This window comes from Dermacentor albipictus, chromosome 1, assembly GCF_038994185.2.
Source record: "Dermacentor albipictus isolate Rhodes 1998 colony chromosome 1, USDA_Dalb.pri_finalv2, whole genome shotgun sequence".
Lineage (NCBI taxonomy): Eukaryota > Metazoa > Arthropoda > Arachnida > Ixodida > Ixodidae > Dermacentor > Dermacentor albipictus.
The window spans coordinates 60148107-60157911 of record NC_091821.1 but is presented as its reverse complement, the minus strand read 5'-3'; the positions used below and the strand labels follow the sequence as shown (position 1 = coordinate 60157911).

The 9805-nt window shown below is 48.5% G+C and overlaps 1 non-coding gene across 1 annotated transcript; it reads right to left on the bottom strand.

The window, feature by feature from the left end:
* Positions 1-2001: 2001 nt before the first annotated feature.
* On the bottom strand, positions 2002-2073 carry TRNAP-AGG (transfer RNA proline (anticodon AGG)). The gene has a single exon. It is a non-coding gene; the product is annotated as a tRNA-Pro (tRNA).
* Positions 2074-9805: the final 7732 nt, after the last annotated feature.

Genomic DNA, 9805 nt, shown 5'->3' with positions numbered 1-9805 from the left:
CAACATTGGGGGCATAAACAGACACAACGCGCGAGTGCAAATTTGAGAAAGAAAAATCGACCACCAAGAGGCGGCCACTTTCACATGCAAATAGACTCCAAACTTATACATAATGTGTTGGGAATGAAGAGAAGACATCCATCCGATGCCCCAATGGAGTGACACCCACACACTTCAATGTTGGCGCGGAAAGGGGAAACCATGCAGTCAGCATGCTCTTGCGACTCTATCTTTCATTCTTGCACAGCTTTTAGGTCAAGGTCATTATCAACAAGCAGGCGATTCAGCTGAGATTGCCGCTTTGGTGCTCCCAGCCCTCTAACATTCAAAGTTGCTTCACGCAATGGGGCTCTTAGCTCAACTACCATACGCTTAAGTAATAAAAAGTGACCCGATCCGCATGGTGCCTACCTCTGTCGACCATGTGACTCTCCTGACTGATGTTCCGCCATAATGTTCCGTATGTCTGCCTGGCCACCCAAAGGGTTGTCTGGTGGTTGTCTAGAAATGGTCTGAGGCGCTGCCACGGTGCGTCCTCCATTTTACATGCGCGCAGACACAAAGTGTGAGCCGAAAACACTATGTCGGTCGACGCACAACTGACACCGACATTCAACATACCGAAAAAAAAAATGCTGTGGTGGTTTAAACACCTGCCGTGATTCGGCCAAAAGGTTTGGCCGCGGCTTCAACGACGAACGTCGACTTCCTGTGGTTTTTGAGGGCCGCTCCTCACTGCTACCACCAGGCTGCAGGTTCTCACCGGCGCTTTCTTCGTGGGACCGTTTTCCAGAGGTTAGGGCAGCCGCTGCGTCATCGGCGTCTACGGCGCTGATAATGCGAGGCTCCACGCTGTCCGGGGTTTACAGCGAAACTTTCGTAGCGGCCACCGCACTGTCACCGCCGTCATTTTGGGAGTCACGCTGCACTAGCTGGGATGCCACCACTGCAGGAGACGTCAACGTTGTCGTCGTCTTCTGCTTAACCAGAGGCGTAAACGAAGGCCTATCTTTCAGCGCCGTTTGCCTAGTTGTCCTCGCTGCCTTTACTGCGTCCGCCTCATCCATCAAATGCTCCGAGGCATCTTCACTCGTTCCCGGCCCGGCTATGCTCGCATAAGCACGGGGGCACTCACCGTCTTCGTGACCAAAACGTCGACAAGCTCCGCTCTGCGGGACCTTACACTCTCGACGAATGTGTCCCGTACCTCGGCAGTGAAGACATAACGGAGGCCTTCCAGGTACAACGACGAGCGCCAACTCACTCCCAACATTAAGCTGGTGAGGAGAGTCGTCGAGTTTAACGCCAGCTTTCCGTTTCAGCGTGACCATCCTGCTCGTTGAGCCTTTCTCTGACACGTCGAGCACGCGTGTCATGTCCAGGGCTACCTCGGAGACTTTGCCGTACGGTGCAAGCGCTACACGCACGTCCTCGTCTGGCATGGTGCAGTCAATGCAGTTTGAGACGTACTACGTCCTGCTTCGCCAGGTCAACAACCAAGCAGGGGCGTTCTTTGACGCGCAGCTCACCGACGCCTGCAATCTTCTTAACGGCATCCGCATCCTTCAGCGTGATGGCCGAGACATGGCTCATCCGATACGCCCCCAGGGCGATAACATCCGAGAGCAGCGAGTGCCCCACCTAACGCGTCTCGAAAATCTTCCACCCGGTACGGGCGGGCCCTGATATCCGCGTGCAAAAATAGAGTGCTTAATACCAAACGCCCGGTTGGGAGTCTTGGCAGAACAACCTGGTAGTCGTTTTCCTGTTCCGTAGACCTGTTAGGGCAGCCAGAAATGGCCGTTGAAGCCGCTCCAACGGAGCCCGTCATCTTACGTCCGTCGCGCTCAGTGGCCGGAAGAAGAATCTAGCTGACAACAATTCACGTTTGCGGCGCGTTCACACCATCATATCTTGACTGGCTGCAGAAAAAGAAGAAGACAACGACTAGGAATATCCAGGCGTTGGGAACACTCGGGTTGAGAGCGAAAAAAAAAGAGCGGGCTCGTCCGGGATTTGAACCCGGGACCTCTCGCACCCTAAGCGAGAATCATACCCCTAGACCAACGAGCCGACAACAGTTCACGTTCACGGCGCGTGTACACCTTCGTCATATCTTGACGGGCTGCAGAAAAAGAAGCGGACTACGAATATGCAGGCATTGGGAATACTCGGCAGAGGCGGCTTGGCTTCTGCCCGTGGGTCGACCAGAATTTTTGGCCGAGGTTTGAAAGACGGACGCCTAATCCCCGTTGTCTTCGTCGGTGGTTCTCCAGCCTCGACGCCATCGGAAATACTTGTCTCGTCTCGACTTTCGTCCCAAGGGCGCTTGCCAGCCAGGCCGCCGACTGCGCTCTCGCTGTCGTCCATGTTGTCCTGTCCATCTGTAAACTCTGTTTCCTTGGCAGAAGTTTCACACGATTCTGGCCCCTCTGAGGCCGTTGCATTCCCAGGTTGTAGCTACGACGGCTGTTCTGCGGGCTCTTGCCCTGTTGTCGCATTCGGCCCTTTTAGTGTGGTCGGGTCTGGCGTCATCAGCACTCTGTCGGACCCTCTGTCACCCGGACTTGCTGCGTCTTCAGCGTCAGCCTCGTCCATGAGTAGCTCGGACGCGTCGCCCCCGTCCACAGGCCCGGTGACGCTGGCATAGGAAAGCGTGCAGTCGCGCTCCTCATGACCGAACCTCCGGCAGCTACCACAACGCGGCACTCGGCAGTCACGACGAATGTGCCCTTTTCCTCGGCAGCGTAGACAAATGGGCGCTCTTCCTGGCACAACAACAAGGGCTTGCTCACCGCACACGTTCACTTGATGACGAAGGTCGTCAATTTTAAGGCCCACCTTCAACCTGAGCGTTACCAGACGGGTGGTCGAGCCCTTGTCGGCCACGCCGTGTACCCGCCACCGCTCCCTGCTGACTTCCGTCACTTGGCCGTACGGCGCTAACGCACGTTTCAAGTCTTCGTCGAGTACATTGTGGAGCAGCCAGTGTACCTTCATCCGCACATCTTGGTTGGCTGGATCGATGACGAGGCAGCGAGAATTCTTCACCTTGAGGTCACCGACGCCAAGGATCCTTTTCACAGCATCCATATTCTTGAACGTCACCGCCCACACATGGCTCATGCGATACGCCCCTAAGGCAACAACCTCGGGGAGCAGCGTCAGTCGAGCCAGTGTGTCGCGGAAGTCTTCCACTCGATATGGCCGGGAACAGACGTCAGCATGTAAAAAAACAGTATTCAAAACAACTCGTCCTGTAGGAAGGTTCGGCAATATAACTTCATACTCGTTCTCAACGTCAAAAGACCTGTTACCACGGCCGGAAAGTACCGCTGTAGCCACCCTTGAAGGGCCTGCCATCCTGCGTCCGCTCAGCTCGGCTGTCTGGGTAGGTGAGGCTGTCGTGATTTTTGGAGAGACAGTAATATGTGAAAGTGTTTTGCGGGAGCCGAGACGTAAAAACATGAAAAAAGCCGAGATGCCCGTAAGTTATACAAATTCCTTGTTTTCTGGCGAGCACCCATTTGAAGTATAAGCCGTGTGGTAGGCCTACTCATAGCGATAACATGTCCTTTAAATTAGAAACAGCCTTATGCGTAGCAACGCTCAACATTAGAGGACTTGGGTCTAGGAGGCGACAGTATCAGTTGCGGCGTTTGTTGCTTGAGGATGACGTTGATACTGCTGCCGTGCAGGAAACGAAAGTCGAGTCCCAAGAGCAGACAGACCGCATGCTTTCGCCTTTCCGCTCCCTATACAATGTATGTGTCAGCCATTCTCATGGTACATCTGGTGGCTGCTTGCTTTTTATGAAGAACAGCATTGGTATTGTAGTAGAGTGTTTGCATATTGACGATTTGGGACGATTAATTGTCTGTGATTTTTCTTTTTCTGGAGCGAATTGGCGGATTGTTTGTGTCTATGTACCAAATAGGGAGCTAGAGCGCAAAATATTTTTCGAAAACCTTGAAGTGCATCTGTCGTGTGATAAGACAATTATTCTTCTCGGAGACTTCAACTGCGTTTGCATTCCTGAAGACAGGGCAAGCAAAGCGCCGGTGCGTGATTATAGTGCCTTATTTTTGAATGCAATGGTTCACGAGCGAGAGTTGGATGACGTAGGATATGTGCTTTCTCAGGGCACGCAGTTCACGCATTACCAGCGTAGCAGTCGGGCGAGGCTTGACAGAGCCTACGTGTCTACAGCGTTACTTCCCTTGTGTCGAGATTACAGTGTGAAGCACGTTTCTTTCAGCGACCATAGTCTAGTCATGTTCACCATCAATAAGAAAGAAAAGCAGAGGTTTAGCTGGGACCTATGGAAATTGAACGACAAGCTACTCGATGATGACGTGTTTGTAGAAAACGTTAAAACAGAATTAGAAGAAGTATTCGAGTGTAACATGGGCAATTTAATTCATACATGGGATTATTTTAAAGAAAAAGTAAAAATGAAAGCGATTGAAAGAGCATCTTGTATAAAACACCGCCAAATGAAAGAAGAAAAGCAGTTGCAGTGCCAGTTAGATTTTTTACTCTGTCAAGAATGTGTGCAACCGGGCATGCGCAGTAAAGAAATTAAAGACGTGAAAAGAAAGTTGGAGGCTATAGACGTAGAAAGATATAAGGGAGCTGTGGTGCGCGCACGCGCCGAAGGGCTTTGGTGTGGCGAGATGCCCACGAAACGTGCGCTGGCAGACGAGAGGAGCTACGCGACTAAAAATGAAATCAAGGTGATAGAATATCAAAACGTCGTCACAAGAGATAAAGCAATAATTGAACAAGCGTTTGTGGAACATTATCGCGAATTATTAGGAAGCATAAGACAGGGCAGTAGCACATTCAAGGATGAATTCTTATCACTTATGCCGCAACTCGACGACGACATAACGGCAAGCTTAGAGGCACCTATCACCGTCAAGGAAATTGAAAAATCAATTGAGAAAATGACCTCTGGAAGGACACCTGGTCCAGATGGCCTAAGCGCAGCTTTCTATAAGAAATTTAAAAGCCCTGTGGCAGCAGCCTTATGTGAAGTTTTGCACGAGGCATATGAAAAGAAAGAATTACCAGGGTCCTTCCGCAGATCACACATTGTGTTGATTCCCAAAACAACAGATCCCGCGAAACAGCAATTTATTGGATCGTATCGGCCCATAACCTTGGCCAATGTTGATTATAAACTGTTTATGGGTGTGTTGGCCAGGCGACTTCAAACTGTTATTAAAGAAATCGTAGGGCCCCATCAGACCTGCGACATCAAAGGTAGATCTATAACGACGAATATTCACGTTGCAAGGAATATTTTAGAATGTTGTGAAGATTTTGAGAGTAGGGTAGCGATGCTACAGATCGATCTCGAGAAAGCCTTTGACCGCGTGAGTCACGAGATCCTTTTGTGCATCCTCGACTACGTAAAACTGGGATCTGTGGTTTTGGAGGGGGTACGAATGGCATACACGGGATGCACTACAAGGATTGTAGTGAACAAACAGCTCAGCGAAAGCATACAAGTTTTATCAAGCGTAAAACAAGGATGTCCTGCTTCAGCATTACTTTTCGCCCTCTACCTAGAGCCCCTTTGCCAAAAAATGCTTCAGAATGAACGACTTCGTGGATTCCGCTTGATGACCGCGGAAGTCAAAGTGCTTAGTTATGCGGATGATATCGCAGTGTTCTGTGATGATCAAGAAAGTGTGAGAGTGGCAGTAAATGATGTGAAGACATTCTGTGGGTGCACCGGTAGTAGAATTAATTGGAATAAATGCCTTGGTATCTGGCATGGAAATTGGCGAAGTACACCCTCACTGTTTGAAAATGTTACATGGACGGTGACGCCTGATAAGTATCTAGGCGTACCACTCCAACACTACCGGGACACAACAGAATATTGGAAGAATGAAACGGAGCAACTACGCGAGAAGACCCAAAAATGGGGTGGCCGAGAATTTTCAATGTTTACGCGTTCAATTGTGTGCAACATATTTCTTGTTTCACGAGTGTGGCATGTTCTTCAAGTGTTATCTATGACACGTAATGCAGTTCAAAAGCTACACAGAGTGATGGCAGTATTTGTTTGGAGTTCTACGTGGGAAAGAACCAGTCGCACAAATTTGTTTCGATCTGTCCGCAGTGGGGGGCTTGGCCTAGTCCACCTTTTCTTGCGGCAGATCGTGGCTAGGTTTATTTTCTTACGCGATCAAAGCGATTGCTTCTTGAGAACAGTGTTACATGTGCGATTGTCAAATTATTTGAAGGAATTTATTGTTTCAACGGTCAATGTCGAACAAAGACGGCCAAGGGGTTATATGCGTGAAATCATTAGTGCTTTTGAAATCCTAAAAGTACGCTTTTCAATGGAGTATCTCTCTGTGGTTACGCGTAAGAAATTATATAAAGATCTTGTAGAAACCATGTTGCCGCTTCCTGTATACCGATCATTGTACTCAAGGGGTCCAGGGGACGATGTTTTAGTAAGAGTTAAAAGGATGCCTGTACGACCATCAGTAAAAACGTTCTTCTTCCAGCTACATAGTGGCACACTCCCTACAAAACCTTGGCTGCGAGAAAAGGGCATTTTTGTTGCCTGGTCTGTGGACTGCATCATCTGCAAAAAGCCGGAGACAGTTGAACACATATTTCTGGATTGCTGTGATGCAGTCTTTCTCTGGGACATCCTCCAGAGGACCTTGAAGAAAGACTTGCCCATTACCCCGTACGGCATCCGTTTTCTGCCTGTCAAGAACGTAGGGGGTGTGCCCTACGACATGTTCATGGCACTAGTACTCCACAGCGTGTGGAGGACGCGGATGGCCGTGCGCAACGAGGACTTGAATTCGCGACCGGCACGAGAGTATTTCATTGAGAGTGTAGAATACTTGAGAGAAGTGTACACAGTTCAAACTGAAAAGCCTGAGTGGTACCCCCTTTTAGGGGAACTTTCTATGATGAAACAACTGCGTTTTTAACCCCTTACGTGCTGAAAGTGATGTGACAGCACTTTTAAAAGTGACAATGCACTGTATCTGCTTTTGTTGTATGCCTAGCAGGCAATAAAGAAAAAAAAATACTCGGCCCATGTGCGAAAAAAAAAAAATAGCGGGCTCATCCGGGATTTGAACCCAGGACCCCTCGCACCCTGAGCAAGAATCATACCCCTAGACCAACGAGCCTTTTTTCTTTTTTTATTTATTACCGGTTTTTCGCAGAACGTGCAGTTTCAACACATTACAGTATTACACTTGCAATACAAACAAAAAAGAAAGAAAAGAGTAACACCGTACAACAAAAGCCGTCTGTCCCTATTGGGCAGACGTTGTCAACTTAAAATTCCTTCATGGCTGTCAGAGGTTCTAGCCTCCACAGCCATTCCGGAACAGATTGTTGCATTTTCTGTATTTCTATAAATCGTGACATACATTCTCTGAAATAAATGCGAGCGGGCCTAGCGTCAGGATCACAATAGTACCCTGCCATACGAGCCCGCCATATACAGTGGAGAGCGTTTAACATAATAAAATCATATGGAACCCCGTCATCATCCTTAATTGTCAGATACCTTATCCCTTGGGGGTCCACCGGTAACTCCTTTTTCAGGGTACGCTTTAAGACGTCCCAGAAAAAAAAAACCCTCCCAACATTCCAAGAAAACGTGATCTATGGTTTCCTGCTTTTTGCAGATCAAGCAATGGGTTCCCCATGGTACGATACATCCTCGCTCTTCCATGAAAGTCTTCACGGAGAGCGTTCCGGTGTGAAGCTTAAAAAAAAAAAAAAAACGTTTTTACCCCTGGTGGCACCTCCATGCGTGTTACCCGTTTAAGTACATCAAGTCCTGGCCCTCCACTGTAAATGGCTCTGTATAATGGCACTGGGAAAACAATGTCGCACACATCTTTATACAATCTTTTCCTTTTCACTTCGCAAAGGTAATCCATTGAAAATCGAACAGAAAGAAATCTTACGCTGTCGACCACTTCCTTAAAGTAGCCACGAAGTGATCCGGTAACGCTTGCCGTACTAACAACATGTGCCGGCAAAGCGCCGCTCAACCTGAGCTGGCATACGGTGCGCAAAAAAGGATGGCGCACATCGCGAAAAAACAAGAATCGGTTTACAAGTTGTCTAACAAAAAGATGAACCAAACCCACACCCCCGTCCTTCACTCTTCTAAAGAAATTCGTTCTGCTGCACCTTTCCCATGTTGACCCCCAGATGAAAACAGCAAACACTCTGTGCAGCCTTTGCAGATTTGCTCTCGAGCAATACAACTCTTGCATCACATAATATAACTTGGTGACAAAAAACATATTACAGACTGTCGCCCTTGCAAAAATAGACAGCTTCGCACCCTTCCATCTGTCCGCCTTTTCTTTCATTTCATCGGCTTGGCTCCTCCAATATTCATCGCTACTATTGTAGCTATTGAGAGGAACACCGAGATACCTCGTCGGCGTTTTGACCCAGTTGAAGTTCGCGAAGTTGTCCGGTGCAGACACCCATTTCCCGTGCCACAGGCCTAGGGATTTGCCCCAATTTATTCTACTACCCGTGACATCACAGAAATGTTTCACTACCGATACTGTTTCCGTTACACTTGGTTTGTCTGTGCAACACACTGCAATGTCATCTGCGTATGCGAGCAACTTCACCTCTGTCGCTGCTAATCTGAAACCACGTATTTTTTCATTTCCGTTAATTACTACACACATTGCTTCTATACAGATGGCAAATAAAAGCGGACTGAGGGGACAACCTTGGCGTACTGAACGCATGATGTTAATGGGGGCCCCCAGAGACTTATCGACAATTAATCTTGTTGTGCAAGTCTGGTACGCCAAGGCCACGCCCTCACTGATGATGGAGCCGACATTAACATGATCCAAGATGGTAAACAAAATAACGTGAGCGACACAATCGAACGCTTTCTCCAAATCGAGCTGAAGAACTGCAACGCCACCGTCGGTGACGTTACAGCACTCGAGCACGCACCGCATTTGATGGATGTTAGAAAAAATGGACCGCCCCTTGATGCCGCAAGTTTGGTGGTCTCCGACAATTTCCTTCATGACGCCTTGGAGTCTCGCAGCTAAAATCTTCATAAAGATCTTGTAATCAATGTTTGTTAGTGATATAGGTCTATAGGATGACATGAATCTGAGTTTGTCTGTTTGATCACTCTTAGGGATTAGTATTGTGTGCGCTTTTCCAAAAGATGGGGGCAATAATTTCTTCTCGTACGCTTCATTAAACACATCTGCTAACAATGGGGCCAGTTCTCTTTTGAAAGCCTTATATAACGCCGCACAGAGACCATCAGGCCCAGGCGACTTGCCCGAGTTCAAATCGCCGATTGCCCTTTCAACTTCGTTCTCGGTAATGTTGCCTTCCAATCGTTCTTTATCGTCATCTGCCAGCCTCGGCATCCGCTGAAGAAAATCGGCTTTGAAACTCTCTACATTCGCTGGCTGAAATGCAAAGAGCGACTGGTAGTACTGAAAGAAGGCGCGTCCTATGCTCTCGTTGTCCTCAACAACAGCCCCGTTCATTAAAATCTTATCGACATGGTTTCGCCGTCCATGCGCCTTCTCGAGTCCAAGCGCCCTTTTTGTGGGCGTCTCCCCCGCCGCTAATACATCTGCTCGTGCTCGCACGATGGCACCTTGATAACGTTCTTTATCGAACTGTTCAAGCTTTTCCTTGACGCTCCGCACATCGTCTTTGTACAGACCAGGCTCTCTGCACTCAAGCGTTATCAGCTGCTGAAGTAGTGTTCGCAAACCCTTTTCTTTATATTCCCTCT